Raw genomic sequence first — 16,389 nt, forward strand, 5'->3', positions numbered from 1 at the left:
GGATATCTAGTTTAGGTGCCCGGGTGGTGATGGTGCTAGTAACTGAGGAAGGAAACATTAGAGGAAGATAGTTTGTCTTTCCACAAATATATATGTGATCGGTGCACTTGCAGGTCACCTAAATACTGCACAAGATTCTTTTTGACTTTGTGTGTTTTCCAGTTCTCCAGCTTAGTCTGGTAATATACTTTCAGCCTGTCAAATTAAGATATAGTAAGAATTTTTTGTGCTACTTAAGCTATTTCAGTATATTCAATCTATCTGAAAACTTAGAGAAATCACCCCCAAAGTGTTTATCCTTGGTTTGCATCAGTAGATGGCAGTGGTTTACAGCGTCAGAGGAAACTGTAACCTTGATCCTCAAAGCATCATCTTCCCTTTTGAAGGAATAAACTAAGACCAGCTTCTCTTCAATGGAGGTGGTTTTGGTTTCTCTTTTCTCTGAATTCTGGTTCTCTCCAGTCTTTCCTGTCTCAGTAAGTCACTCTTACCACCTAGATAACTGAGAGAAACTTGGGAATCATCTTGATTCTTTCCTCTTTTATTCTGTCTCTAAGACCAGTTGATTCTGTCTCCAAACCACACCCAAATTTGTTTACTTTTTCCTCAGTCACCACACCAGTCCCACCATCACCTCACACTGACATTGTCATTGTGTCCTAACGAGCCTCTGCCTTCCTTTACTGTTTTCTTTCCACACAGAAGCCAGTTTCCTAAAGGTCATGTTTATTCACTTGCTAAAACACTTCAGTGGCTCCTCTCTTGCACCAGAAATATAAATTTTTTTCTTTGACCCTAACTGACCTTGCATTGTATAGCTCCTGCTTGCTTCTGTGATTTCATCTTATGCAACTCCCTATGCTCTAGCCATACGGGACTCTTTTTTTTTTTTTTTTTTTTTTTTTTTGCTGAGTTGGGTCTTTGTTGCTGCGCCCGGGCTTTCTCTAGTTGTGGCTAGCGGGGGTTACTCTTCATTGCAGTGCGTGGGCTTCTCGTTGCGGAGCACAGGCTCTAGGTGCGCAGGCTTCAGTGGTTGTGGTGCGCGGGCTCTAGAGTGCAGGCTCAGTAGTTGTGGTGCACAGGCTTAGTTGCTCTGTGGCTCGTGGGATCTTCTCGGACCAGGGCTCGAACCCGTGTCACCTGCATTAGCAGGCAGATTCCCAACCACTGCACCACCAGGGAAGCCCCACTGCCTTTCTTTTAATATTCAAAAAAAATACTAAAACATGAGTTTAAATTCCTCATCTTAGGTGAATTACTTATTACCAATAGTAATTGTTCTAAGCAGTACACATTCTCAGCCCTATTCCGATTTCACCTGTTTTTGAATCCTTTGTGAGGAGTCTAACAGGTCCTGATAGTTAACACTTTTTTCCTCCAACTCTTCCCCCACTGTATACTAATTGCTAAAAGCATATGCAATGCTTGGACATTGGGCTCTTGTATAGTACTATTTTTTGAATTTTTACCATTCTGAGGGATGCTGAACAGAGGTGGTAACTAGTTTTAGATAGATATGAGCAACTAGTTTTAGATAGATATGAACATTTTATTAAACACTATTGTCATACTGCTAGGCAACGAGCAGAAGTGTGTCACACTGATCATTGTAATCTTGCTGAGCATGTAACAAGCGCTCAGTGAGTAATAAATGAAACTTGAAATCGGAAGTATGGAGTAGGTTTAGCTAGTGTAAACCTGCTTATTGTGCAGCTTCTGTGCAGAATAGATAATTTGAAGTCTCTATGCTTAAGTTCAGTAATAACAAAGCTTGAAGTGTGTGCCAGATATAGTGATAAACTTGCTAGTGCTTGGTTTTTAACCATCAACCACTCTATGGGGTGCATACTGTTAGTCATATTTTACAAATGAAACTGAGTCTTTGTGGTTTATTGCTTCTGTCTTCAACTGTAGTTAATTTGCTAGAGAATATACAGTATCCTTAGTGAATGTGTACATATTTCATATATCAATTTGTTGGAGGCCTAGTTTACAATCTTTTAAAAACAGCTTTATTGAGATATAATTCACATGCCATAATTAATATTCACTCCTTTAAAGTGTGTAATTAAGTGTTTTTTAGTATATTCAGAGTTCTACAGTCATAACCACTGTCTAATTTCAGAACATCTTCCTCCAAAAAGAAAACCCTATATCCATTAGCAATCACTTCCTCTGCCCGTCTTTCCCCAGTCCCTGGCAACCACAATTTTTTTTTAGGGATTTGCTTATTCTGGATATTGCATATAAATGGAATCATACAATAAATGCCCTTTTTAGACTGGCTTCTTTCACTTAGTATATTGTTCTCAGGATTCATTTATGTTGTAGCATGTATCATATAGTTCATTCATGTGTATACTGTATTCTTTATGGCTCAATAATATTCCATTGTTTAGGTATGCCACATTTTGTTTATTCATTCATAAGTTCATGAGTATTTGAGTGGTTTTCTCCTTTCTGGCTATTATGCTACTGTGAACATTCAAGTACAATTTTTGTGTGAACATATGCTTTCACTCTCTTAGATATATACCTAGACATGGAATTGCTGGAGCTTATGGTGACTCAAAGTTTAACATTTTGAGGAACTTCCCAACTGTTTTCCAAAGTGATTGCATCATTTTACATTCCATCAGCAATGCATATAGGTTCCAGTTTCTCCACATCCTCATCAACACTTGTCTTTTTTTAAATTTTAGCCTTGAAGTGTTATCTCATTGTGATTTTAATTTGTACTTCCCTAATTTCCTAATGATATTGAGCATCTTTTCATGTGCTTATTTTCAATTAGTATGTCATCTTTGAGAACTGTCTAAATCCATTGGGTTTAGTTGGGCTGTCTTTTTAATGTTGAGTTGTAAGAGTTCTTTACATATCCTGGCTTATCAGATAGGGTTTGAAAATTTTTTTTCCCATTCTGTAGGTTTCTTTTTTACTTGACAGTGTCCTTTGTAGCATAAAAGTTTTTAATTTGATAGAGTCCTATTTGTCTTTTTTTTTCTTTCATTGCTTGTGCTTTTGGTGTCATATCTAAGAAGCTATTCTGTGATCTCATGTCACCAAGATTTTGTATATGGTGTGAGGTAGGTGTCCAACTTGATTTTTTTTGCATTTGGATATCCAGTAGTATCAGCACCATTTGTTGAAAAGACTTCTTCATTGAATTGTCCTGACACTCGTCAAAAATCAATTGACTTCATTTTCCACTGCAGATTGACTATTATTCCATTGATCTGTATGTCTGTCCTCATGCCACACTGTCTTGATTACTGTAGCTTTGTAGTAAGTTTTGAAATCACTAAATTTGAGTCCCCTGGCTTTGTTGTTTTTCTAGATTATTTTGGGTGTTCTGAGTCCCTTGCATTTCCATATACATTTTAAGTTTAGCTTGTTAATTTCTGCCCCAAAACCCTGCATAGATTTTGATAAGAATAATGTTGACTCTGTAGCTCAGTTTGGGGAATATAAACATCACAGTAATATTAAATCTTCTGATCCATGACCATGGGGTGTGTTTATGTTTATTTAGGTCTTGTTTCTTTTAACACTCTGTTTTCAACATTCAAGTCTTGTACTACTTTTGTTAAGTTTATTCCTAAGTATTTTATCGTTCTTTGTTTGTTTTTTGCGGGGGAGCTATTTGTAATTGGAATAGTTTTCTTAATTTCATTTTCAGATTGTTCTTTGCTAGTGTATAGAAACACAGTTGATTTTTGTGTACTGATATTGTACCTTGCAATCTTGGTAGACTCTTTTATTCTAATAGTTTTTCAGGGGTTCCTTAAGATTTTTTCTATATAAGACCATGTCATCTGAAAACAAATATTTTTGTCTTTTCAGCCTGGGTGCCTTTTCTTTTTCTTGTCTAATTACCCTGGCTAGACTCTCCAGTAGAATGTTGAAAAGAAGTGGCAAGAGTAGGAATCCTTGTCTTGTTCCTGGTCGTAGGGGAAAAGCATTCAGTCTTTTACCATGAAGTATGATGTTAGCTGTGGGTTTTATAGATGCCCTTTATCATGTCGAGGATGCCTGATCACAATTTTAATCTTTAGGTTGTCAGTATACTCTTGTTTGGTCTGTTCTGATGACTTTTCATGGTGGTTATGTATTTAGATCCAAATTAGAAATGGTTAGTTTTGCTAGATTACTAGGACCAGTGGGTCACTGAACTGGGAAAGATGTAATCCTAAGGCATTTAAGTGAATTATATGGAACATTTTGGGAAAACATATTGTGACTGCTTGACCTGGGCCAGATAAATAGGTATTTATTTTATTCAGACTTTTAAGACTATACACGTTGAGGCTTTTTAACTTCTACTTTTATTAGGATTAGTAATCTAGTTGACCCTGCAATTTGGCATTTAGCCCAATAATTCAGTTCTGTAAAACTGTAGAAATGAACTTCAATTCTAAATGTAGATCTAAATTATTTCTTGTCAAAGTCTTACATGGCCTGAAGGGATAAATGGCATGAATTGTGCTCTTAGACATGGTAACTTTTATACTATTACTTAAATTATGAAATTGAGTGTAAGAGGGTTCTTTCTGGTGAATTGAAAAACTGGAGAATACTGTGAACTGTTTTGAAGATGAAAGTGAGCATGGAGTTGCTTTTTTGATATTTGCCGAAAGAAAGAGACCTTTTTGTAGTCATTGTTTGGATGTAAGAATCATCTCCTAACTTCAGATGATAAACTTCTTTTTGCTAGCTTCTGGAAGACATCTGATAGGATGGTTCTGCTGAACTTTCTGAAGACTGGGTGGCTTTTTGAGGGGGAGATGGAGGGGGTTTAAGGGAATTATATTTTAGATGTTGCTATACCAACTAATAACCTTTCCAGGAAGACATTGTGTAAGCGTGCATAGCAAAACCATACGTATACTTCTAACTATCTAGAATACAGGAACCAAATAATATTGATTTGGCAAGTATAAATATGGAGACAGTTACCCATGTGTTCATCTTCTGAAGCCACAATAATTTTGTTTTATCTTAATGCCAGGAAAATATTTCTCAGACGGATGGAAACCAAAAGTAATAAAATCAGGGGCTTCCCTGGTGGTGCAGTGGTTGGGAGTCTGCCTGCCAATGCAGGGGACACGGGTTCGTGCCCCGGTCCGGGAAGATCCCACATGCCGCGGAGCGGCTGGGCCCGTGAGCCATGGCCGCTGAGCCTGTGCATCCGGAGCCTGTGCTCCGCAACGGGAGAGGCCACAACAGTGAGAGAGGCCCGTGTACCGCAAAAAAAAAAAAAAAAAAAGTAATAAAATCAGGTCTAATTTTATGAGAAATGAACATCAGTGTTTAAGCGTTCTGTATTATCTGCCAATATTATCAAGGTGAATCGAGCTATGATAGTCATGAAACTCTTTAACTTTAGAATTTGGGGAGGTTTCAGTATTTGCATGGGAGGGGTATTACTGACTTCTCAAGGCGACTTTTCAGCTTTTTTTTTTTTTTTAATTTATTTTTGGGTGTGTTGGGTCTTCGTTGCTGTGCGTGGGCTTTCTCTAGTTGCAGTGAGCAGGGGTTACTATTCGTTGTGGTGCGTGGGCTTCTCATTGCGGTAGCTTCTCTTGTTGCAGAGCATGGGCTCTAGGAGCACAGGCTTCAGTAATTGTGGCTTGTGGGCTCTAGAGTGCAGGCTCAGTAGCTGTGGTGCATGGGCTTAGTTGCTCCGCGGCACGTGGGATCTTACCGGACAAGGGCTCGAACCCGTGTCTCCTGCATTGACAGGCGGATGCTTAACCGCTGTGCCACCAGGGAAGTCCCTTCAGAGTTGTTTAAAACAAACTTCTTGTATCTTGGTAACCCAGAGTTGATGAATAGCGCAAGGACATAAATATCCTCAGATGACTTCTGTCCTGTAGTATACTCTGGAATAAATCATATTTTAAGATTATGTAGGTGATAGAAATGAGTCTCAACATAAAACTGCATTTGCTTTATTTAGGTTCTGGAGAAGTTGATTTTATATTTCCTAAAATGAAGAATAAATATTCAGCAGTAGTGCCAGCAATTTCAGGATTTTTTAAATGAAAAGAATAATTCTCAAACTTGGTAATTATTTAAGGGAAGAAAAGTTTCACTTTTGATAGCTTGCAGTAATGAAATTTAGTAACATGTATGAAGTGGCATTTCCAAGCATTTGAGGTAAAGAAAAGATAAAGTTGTAAAATAGAAAGATGACTGATTCATGTAAGAACCTGTGTTATGGGCTTCCCTGGTGGCGCAGTGGTTGAGAGTCCGCCTGCCGGTGCAGGGGACACGGGTTCGTGCCCTGGTCCGGGAAGATCCCACATGCCGCGGAGCGGCTGGGCCCGTGAGCCATGGCCGCTGAGCCTGCGCGTCCGGAGCCTGTGCTCCGCAACGGGAGAGGCCACAACAGTGAGAGGCCCGCGTACCACAAAAAAAAAAAAAAAAAAAAGAACCTGTGTTATTATCCTAATTCCATATGACACTGGACAAAGTAAATTAACCTAATCTCTATAAAACTGGGTAATTGGAGTAGCCTCTTAAGGAGCTTTCTGGCTCAAAAGATGTATGATTGAGATAATGTAGCCTTATTCGTTTAGCTGGGGCCATGAGCCTTTTTTTCTTTTTCTTTTAGAAAAAAGGATAGGAGAACCCTGACTGAACAGTCAGCAAACACTTAATCCATACCTGTTGAGCTCCCTAACACAAATATCAGAAAAGTTAATTCTGTGCTATAGAGCAGAGGGGTTGGCAAACTTTTTTTAACGGAGCTACCTAGTAAATATTTTGGCTTTTGTGGTCCCAAACAGTCTCTGTAGGGGGGAAAAATGTTTTTTTAAACAAGACTTTAAAAATGAAAATCATCCTTGGCTCAAGGGCTGTTTTTATATTTATTTTTATTTTTTTGTTGTCGTTTACTTAGGTTGTGCCAGGTCTTAGTTGCAGCAGGTGGGTTCCTTGGTTGTGGTATGCAAAACTCTTAGTTGCGGCATGCATGTGGGATCTAGTTCCCTGAGTAGGGATCAGACCCAGGCCCCCTGCCTTGGGAGCGCGGAGTCTTACCACTCTGCCACCAGGGAAGTCCTTCAAGGGCTGTTTTTAGTGTGATTTTTTTTTTTTTTTTTTTTGCCTGCGTTGGGTCTTTGTTGCTGGGCATGAGCTTTTCTCTAGTTGTGGTGAGCGGGGTCTACCCTTTGTTGCGGTGCGTGGCCTTCTCATTGTGGTGGCTTCTCTTGTTGCAGAGCACGGGCTCTAGGGCTCACGGGCTTCAGTAGTTTTGGTGCACAGGCTCAGTAGTTGTGGTGCACAGGCTTAGTTGCTCTGCGGTATGTGGGATCTTCCTGGACCAGGGCTCGAACCTGTGTTGCCTGCATTGGCAGGCAGATTCTTAACCACTGCGCCACCAGAGAAGTCTACAGCAGTAGTTCTTAATCATTTCTAGATCACACGTCCTCTAAAAATTAATGAAATCTATGGACTCTTTCCCCAAATACATGGATTCAAAATCTTGTATGCAATTTCAGGGGATTCTTTTGCCCTTCTCCCTAGAAATCCACCCCAAGATTCTAGCTGTTTGGTTTTTAAAAAATGAAGTTACAAGCATACCCAGTTTTACTGTGCTTCTCTTTATTGTGCTTTGCAGATACTGCATTTTTTGCAAATATTTCAACTTTTTATTATTATATTTTTATGATTTGTGATCTTTGATGTTACTGTTGCAAAAAGATTGACTTACTGAGGGCTCAGGTGATTAGCTTTTTTTTAAGTGATTAAGTCTTTTTAAATTAACATGTACATTTTTTTTTAGACAATGCTATTGCACACTTAATAGAGTATAGTATAGTGTAAAATCTTCCATGTGGCTCTCTTTATTGTAGTATTTGCTTTTGTGGTTGTCTGGAATTGAACCCACAGTGTCTGCAAGGTATGGCTATATACTATATAATCCAGCAATTCCACTTCTGGGGTATATATTCAAAAGACATGAAATCACTCTCCTTAAGAGGTCTGCACCCTTATGTTCATTGTAGCATTTGTGTATAATAGGAAAAACATGGTAAAAACCTAAGTATCCATCAACGGATAAATGGATAAAGAAAATGGTGTGTGTACACACACGCTCTCTAGAATATTATTCAGCCATAAAAATGAAGGAAACCCTGCTGTTTGCAACAACATGGATGGATCTTAAGTGAAATAAGTCAGAGAAAGGCAAGTACTGTGTAATCTCACTTACATGTAAATCTTTTAAAAAGCAAACTCATAGAAACGTATATCAGATTGGTGGTTGCCAGGGGCGGGGAGTGGGGGAATTGGTTAAAGGTGGTCAGAAGGTACAAATTCCAGTTTTAAGACAAATGTGTTCTGGGATGTAATGTACAGCATGATGACTATAGGTAACAGAACTGTAGTGCATATATGAAAGTTGCTAAGAATAGATCTTAAGTTCTCATCATAAGGAAAAAATTGTAACTGTGAGGTGATGGATATTAACTGATTGTAGTAATTTCACATTGTATGTATATATCAGATGTTTTACACCCTAAACTTATAGTGTTACAGCTGGTTTATATCTCAGTAAAATGGGAGAAGTCGATTACAGTTAAACAGTCTAGTTAGTAAAATATTGTCTGATTAAGCAATTTACATAGTGTTGGAATATTGTTAGAATAAACAGTTTTCACCTGTTCCTAGAATGATTAAACATAGCTCAGAGAAATAGAAGCAAAGATACATGACCAAATAAGGTTTGTTGTCTTTTGCCTTTTCCCCCATATGCAGTTGTTTCACAACAAGAAGGATGGGAGAACAAGGCTAGTTAGAGATGTAGATCTAAGCCATCTGTAACCAAATAACAGTAGAAATCATTATTTTAGTTGTTCCCGTAAGTTATATCTCTTTGTGTAGAGATATAGGTTCTTAATCTTAAGAACTTGTATATAAGCAGAACAGCAAATAGTCTAAAACAGAAATCAGCGTGGGAAAAAAGAAAGAAATCAGCGTGGATGTATTAGAAGCAGAGGGTTTTGAGACCTAGAGCCCTTTATTCATCACTGTGAGAGTAGCTAAGACGTTAAGAACAATGAGAAATGAAGAACTTGGAAAGATCTCCCCAATCATCAGATCATGATGGACCAGTTGATCTTGAATGCTGACCTGAATTTCATGGAGCTGGCATTTCCTCATTTCCTGTAATCATCTCCTCCCCTTCTCCCCTCTCCCTGTGACTCAGTGATAGTCACAGTACCAATAAGTGCCAACCTTTCCAACCCTTATCAGTGTGATTAAGATTTGGGGAAAATTAGAAGAAAGACATGGTATAGGGAGCACATTTCCCAAGTGTGACACAAAACCACCAAGATCACCAGATTTGACTATGTAAAAATATAAAACAACTTTTGTTTTGAAGATGATAAAAGAATTTTAAAAAATAAAGTGTTTGGTGTTAACAGTGGTCAGAAAAATACAGGATTGAGAGTATGGGGAAATGGCAAGAAAATAAATTTTGGTGGAAGTATACATTTGTAGGAAAATTCTGTTGCTGTGAATCTTTTCTCCAGAAGTAATCTAAGTGCACAAAGATGTTCTATATAACATTGTAATAGGAAAATTGGAAACACCTAGATGGCTATGAAGATGGTGACTGATTAATTTAGTCCATCCACAGTATGGCTATGAAATACCTGTGACCTTGAGCAAGTTAGCCTTTTGTGACTCATTTTCCTCATCTGTAAACAGGGAATGAAGATAATCAGACCTTCCCTAGAATTGTGAAGATTAAGAGTTAGTAACTCATAAAGCTCTTGTAGTAGTGCTTGGTATAGAAAAAGCATTCTCCAAAGTTTAGCTTTAGAGATTATTGCTTTAGCTTTAGGTATTATTATTATGTAGCCATTAAAAAAGAATGAGACAGATAAGTATATACTAATGTAAAAGGAGGTTTGTGATTTTTATTTTAATGAAGTTTTAATAAGTTATCCATAGAGAAAGGTATCTGATAAATACTGTTAACAGCTAGATATTTGGGTGAAGGGAGCGAGGGATGGGTTATCACCTCGTAAAAAGCATACTTTACTTTTGTAATGAAGAGGAATTTATGTTGGTATCCCAGATATTGTATACTCTAAATTTGCCTAATGATGGGCTGCCTCCACAGCATCTAATGAGCCGGCTATCTTCCATTCTGGTAGCTGGAAACTTGCCTGTCTAGGAACCGCCATGCCATTTTTATTGGTAGTTATATATTACACCAGTTTTATTATAAAATGTTCCTTTATAAGGAGCTAAAATACACTTGTCTGTTTTATATGTTAGTTTTTTGCTTTGGAGCACATAGAAGTCTGATTCCTCCTCCTATGGTGGCCTGTTACGTAGTTGAAGGTAAATTCGTCTCCCTTTTAGAGCTGGGGGGAGACCTCAACTAAAACTCTGAGAGCGTGCAACTTGTCCAAAAGCGTGTGGCAGTTCATGGTAGAACTGGGAGTCTTGAGTGTTAGTGGTGTGGTGTATCCTAAAATTTTTATTTTCAGGTTAGTCTTGGCTCTTTCTGTTGTTCCTGTAATTATTTTTAAACCCTTTACCATCTTGATGGCTTTTTTTGGTGCCCAGACTTGAATGCAGTTAATGTAAGTGGAGTCTGGTTGATATTCTAGACCTTATCCTCCACTCTTATACATAAGGACATTTCTTTAGCAATCTTAATTGCCCTACCAGCTAAAACCCGTGAGTCTTTTTCATGCTTCTCTTTCCCCACTACATCTAGTCCTCTACTAGCATACATGTATTTTGTTTTTAGTCTAAATTTTAAGCAGCAATCACTGTTAAACCTCATTCAGCTCAACCAAGTCTTAGGTCTGTTTGGATCCTGATTTTTTCGTTGTTCCAAGCTTTGTGACATTCTTCAACTTGATAATTATCATAAGTTTCTGGTGCTTGTTTTTTAAAGAAAATAATGTGTGCGCAGGTACTTCATTCCTTAACAGATATTTTACTTGGTAGCCACTATGTGCCAGCATAATACCAGGACCTGGGAAATCAGTGGTGACTAAGTGACTGCCTTCTTGGAGCTTTTGAGCCTAATGAGGAAGACACATCAAATATGTAATGTGGTGAGTGTTAGGAAAGGACAGCTCTCTATTAGGTTGGTATCCCTTAATCTTGGAAGTTCAAGGAAAGCCTTGCTTTTTGTGAAGACTCAGAACTTTGAGAAACTGAAGAGTATTGTTTGAAGCTTAGAGAGAAGGGGAGAGTCATAAAAAGTAAGAGCAATTGGGTCGTGGAGGGTGTTAAAAACCATGGTTAAGATACCAAACTTTATTTAAAGTCTAGTAGGAAGAAGCTGTTCAAAGGTTTTAAAGAAAAGAATTATGTATCTGCATTTTTAAAAGATGAGTTTCATTTCATCATAGATAATACATCCAAAAACCCAGACTGGGAACAAATATGGTATAAAGTATGGCAGTTTGTAATGTTCCTTCCATGCTCACCCTGAGGCCTAGAAGTAGTTTTAAGTAGGCAAGTAGGGCTTCTCAAGTGAAGAATTTCATTCATTCTTCCTGACTACAAAATTTATGAACCAAATTGCAAAGAGTGAAAGTATTTGAGTCATAGTTAAATGTTTAAGTAATTTAGGTTACTTCATTCTATTGTGGGTCATTTTTCCTCAGCCATCTAAACTCAGAAACAGTAGTGGTATTTAGGAGATAATTTCTGATCTTATGTATAGTTTTCTCTTAAAAAATGATTTGAATAACTGGTAGAATTTGCCACAATAAACTAGATTTTTTTCCTTATATATAATCAATTCAAAAAAGACTTTTTCTAAGTAGTGCTGATTTTAACCATCAGTCTTTTTGACGTAATGATATAAACAATGTTAAAGTATCCTGGCTTTATAAAACTCCTTCCTAGGTTTTAAGGTAAAGAAAGCTTGTGTTCATTCGATTCTAAAATGTGGCCAAGTAATAATTTCCTTTAAATGACTTTTACTCGCCTTCTTGGTAACCTAGCATAAAGTATACATTGAAGAATTTGTTCAGAGTGGAAATCGGTGATAGCAGGTTTTAAAGAGCTACAGACTTAAGGAGCCAAGAGCTGAATTTGAAGTGTCAGATGTTAAACAAATAGAAGGTAGTTTATAACAGAGTTTATTCTTTTATTACACTGCCTGAACTCAAGAGACAAAGAAAAAAAATTTCAGAGGAAAATATTGCAGAGCATCCCCTTGGCAAGAGTAAGAATTTTCCACTACCACTTGCCCTAAGGGCACTGACATTCCCCATCAGGGAAATATCACTGGATGTGATCATCAGAACAGGCTGCCTACTCCTCATGCACAAAACTCTCTGTCTGGAATTCACAGAAGCCTGCAGACAAAGGAAAATTATGTCTTAGTGGAAAAGTATTCATTGAATCTTTGCTTTCATGGATTTTTTACTTCCTTAGACAACCAGCTTCCTAACAGATTTAATCCTAAATTGACTCCTACAAACAAAAAGCACAGAGTCACACAGTAATATAAAGGAAGTCTTTCATTAACTGAGGTTCCTTAGGTAAGACTCCTTTTACTTACTACCTTTAGTTTTTCCTGTCTAAAATGAGGACTTGAGTCGGGTTGGTCAAGATGATGTGAGGGAGGGTCTGTCTAGCCAGGAGAATACTAGAATTTGGCAGGTTTTTAAAACCAGTTTGGATTTATGCTATTTAGTACCTTTCCACAAAGAGATCGGTTTATAATGGAAACAAATTAAATGTGAAACTTTAAGGTAGTACATTTCCCAAGTGTTGGGGGATTTAGGGTCTTCTTGGTCTAGAGCTGTGGCATACGTGGCACATGAGAAACAGCACATAGTAAAGGCTATTCTAAACAGGCCTTTCACAGGATCTGTGACACCAGGTACTAAGCCTTTTCTTTTTTCTTATATTAATTTTTTAGTGTGCTTGGAGAATTTCTTTAAAATATGAATTCCTGGACCCCAGACTCTTGAAGAGCAGGTCCTGAGATTCTGTAGTTTATAAAAGGCCCCCAGGTCATCTCTTAATTTTAGAATGGCTGTTACAGGATGGAAGAAAAGTGAAGAAGAGCTTGAGGTCAGTTTTTGGGGTTTTTTTTTGCAGTACGTGGGCCTCTCACTGTTGTGGCCTCTCCCGTTGCGGAGCACAGGCTCCGGACGCACAGGCTCAGCGGCCATGGCTCACGGGCCCAGCCGCTCTGCGGCATGTGGGAGCTTCCCGGATGGGGGCACAAACCCGCATCCCCTCCATCAGCAGGTGGACTCTCATCCACTGTGCCACCAGAGAAGCCCTTGAGATCAGTTTTTAAGGACTTCCCAGTCACTTGTTCCACCAACATTTTAAACATTTATTTTTGGCTGCGTTGGGTCTTTGTTGCTGTGCACGGGCTTTCTCGTTGTGGTGAGCGGGGGCTACTCTTCGCTGAGGTGCACGGGCTTCTCATTGCGGTGGCTTCTCTTGTTGCGGAGCACGGGCTCTAGCGCACAGGCGTTAGTAGTTGTGGCACGCAGGCTCTAGAGAACAGGCTCAGTAGTTGTGGCACACAGGCTTAGTTGCTCTGCGGCATGTGGTATCTTCCCGGACCAGGGCTCGAACCCATGTCCCCTGCATTGGCAGGCGGATTCTTAAACATTGCGCCACCAGGGAAGTCCCTCCATTAGCATTTTACATTTGACTCATTCTTGAATATTTAACCAATAATTAAATGTATATGAATACAATTTTTGTGCAACAGAGAGACAGCCTTCATATATTTAAAACATATAGGGGGAAAAATAGCTGGTTTCTTTGTAGTGCCAGTTTAAATATAATTTTAAATGCTGCATATATAGTATCAATCCCACCTTAAACTAGTAGCTTATATGTTGACTGTGCTACCCAGGAAAGAAATTTAATCTTGGTATTTCTTGCCTCAAAAACACATTTTTCATTCATTTTTAATCCTCTAAGCTTCCACTGAAACACAGCAAAGTAAATGGCAAGATAAAACTTTTGGGTCCTCAATTTGAATATTAGATTTGCTGGCCTTAATTAAATTGTGGCCAGGTATATGAGAGTATGAGCTAGGGCTAATATATGAAATTGTTTAAAAAGAAGCAAGAGACTCAACTTTCAGTATAAAATGATGCCTTCTGCTTCCCCCCCCCCTTTTTTTCCTTTTTTGGCTGCACCACTTGGCATGCGGGATCTTAGTTCCCCAACTAGGGATCGAACCCTGTGCCCCCTGCAGTGGAAGTGAGGAGTCCTAGCCACTGGGTCGCCAGGAAATTCCCGGCGTTGTGCTTTTAGATTGCTGGTTTATGTTCAGTTGTTACAGTGCAGACATGCTTATAGATTGTGGCGACCTCTATACCATGTTAGAAGTTTTCCACTCCTGTAGGATCATGACATAAATTGCTTCAGACCTTAAAGGAACATTTTCAGGTAATTTTTCCATTTAGGGTCATATGCTCATCATTGAACTTGCATTCTTTTCATGTTCAGGGTCATGTGGGATAAAATTAATTATGACAAACAGAACTAATACAGGAAAAGTTTTTTTTGTTTTTTTTTTTTTTGCGGTACGCGGGCCTCTCACTGCTGTGGCCTCTCCTGTTGCAGAGCACAGGCTCCGGACACGCAGGCTCAGTGGCCATGGCTTATGGGCCTAGCCGCTCCACGGCACATGGGATCTTCCTGGACCGGGGCACGAACCCGTGTCCCCTACATCGGCAGGTGGACTCTCAACCACTGCGCCACCAAGGGAAGCCCGGAAAAAGTTTTTTTTTTTTTTTAAGTTTATTTTATTTTATTTTTTGGCCATGCTGTTCAGCTTGTAGGATCTTAGTTCCCCAACCAGGGATCGAACCCGCGCCCTTGGCAGTGAATGTGTGTAGTCCTAACAACTGGACTCCCAGGGAATTCCCTAAATTGATTTTAAAGTTTTATCTTCATGGGGTATTTTAGGTGTTGAAGGTCACTAAAGTTTAGGGTATGGTTACTTTATTGTAGTATGAGTAGAATTATATTAAAATGAAAGGTTCTAATTTCTTCAGTCTGAATATTGCTGTTTGTTGCATAAGCATTTCCAGCAGGAATTTCACCTCAACTTAATGTGTCCCTGCAGTCAAATGCAGGGATGATCTTTGCCTCTTGAGATTATATATTGGCAATCTCTTTCTGTGCCACCTTGTGACCACATTTCCTACTTAGGTTATAGGGTTGTTTCATGAACTAGAGCTCAGAAAGCACACCATACTCTCCCTGAATTTAAAAGCTCTGAGATACAGAAAAATTAGAACTAAACTAAAGGCTTAACAAATGAAATAAATCTACTTCTTGGACAGAATGGCTGTTTTGCCAGTTTATGTATAACCAGTGACAGTTACAGTTCAGTATAGTAGGGTAAGTCTTGAAAATTAAGATTTAACTTAGAAATACCATATGCAGTTGTAGGGGGGGACTATGCTTATTGTTTTGACTTTTAGCTGTCCTTGCATAAGACTTCTAAAACCACTGTAGTACCTTTCAGAAAGCCAGGGAAAGCTGTTGTATACTTATTTTTTACTCTCCAGTTGCTTTGGTACTGATGCGAACTCATCCAGTAATATTTGAACACCTACAGTACACTGGGCATTGTTCTCAAGGTGCAGGTGAAATATTGGCTTTATCTGTTCCTGGGTCTGTGTTGTGGCATTTACTTCAAATACGTCAAGGAAAGGGGCTAAGACATGGTCTGTTTAAGTGCTGTTAAAGGGACTGTTTGGCCCAGAAAAGAAAACTCAGTTGACTTAAAGATCTTCTAGAGGTTTTGCAAGAGGTTTATTCATTTATCTGATAATTCAAACTTCAAAAGGTACCAAAGGGTACAAGGTGAAAAGTCTCCTGCCACTCATGCCCTGCTCCCTAGTGGTACAAGTCTGTTACACCTTCCCAGAGGTATGTTCTCATACCAGTGGAGCTCCACATACATGATGCTTCACACTTGTGTTTTCCCCACTTAATGTACAGTATGTCTTAAAGTTTTTACTTTAGTATGAATACAGTTGTCTCTGTTTTCTACTGCTGATAAAAAAAAAACTAACCACATACAGCAAGCATATCTGTAGAATAAATTCTTTGTAGTGGAATTTATGGGATAAAAAGATTGTGCTTTGCATTTTTTTTTTTTTTTTGGCCGCGACATGCGGCTTGCGGGGATCCCAGGTCCCCGACCAGGAATCGAACCCACGCCCTCAGCAGTGAAAGCAAAGCGTGGAGTCCCAACCACTGGACCACCAGGGAACTCCTGTGCTTTGCAATTTTGATATGTATTGCCAGTTTGCCCTCCAGAGATTTTGTAAGTTTTTTTCTTCGTACTCAGCAGTGTATATAGGGTCGTCACAAAGTCTGGACGTGTAGTTGAATTAAGAGTAC

General features: G+C 38.9%; 1 protein-coding gene across 3 annotated transcripts in view; it reads left to right on the top strand.

Moving 5' to 3' along the window:
* Positions 1–16,389, top strand: part of ATP2A2 (ATPase sarcoplasmic/endoplasmic reticulum Ca2+ transporting 2) — a 61,008-nt gene that overhangs the window by 15,397 nt on the left and 29,222 nt on the right. The gene's annotated exons all lie outside the window — the stretch shown is intronic.

The sequence above is a fragment of the Delphinapterus leucas genome, chromosome 14, assembly GCF_059928025.1.
Source record: "Delphinapterus leucas isolate spDelLeu-1000000601 "Yukka" chromosome 14, BTC_Dleu_Yukka2, whole genome shotgun sequence".
In the NCBI taxonomy this organism is placed as follows: domain Eukaryota; kingdom Metazoa; phylum Chordata; class Mammalia; order Artiodactyla; family Monodontidae; genus Delphinapterus; species Delphinapterus leucas.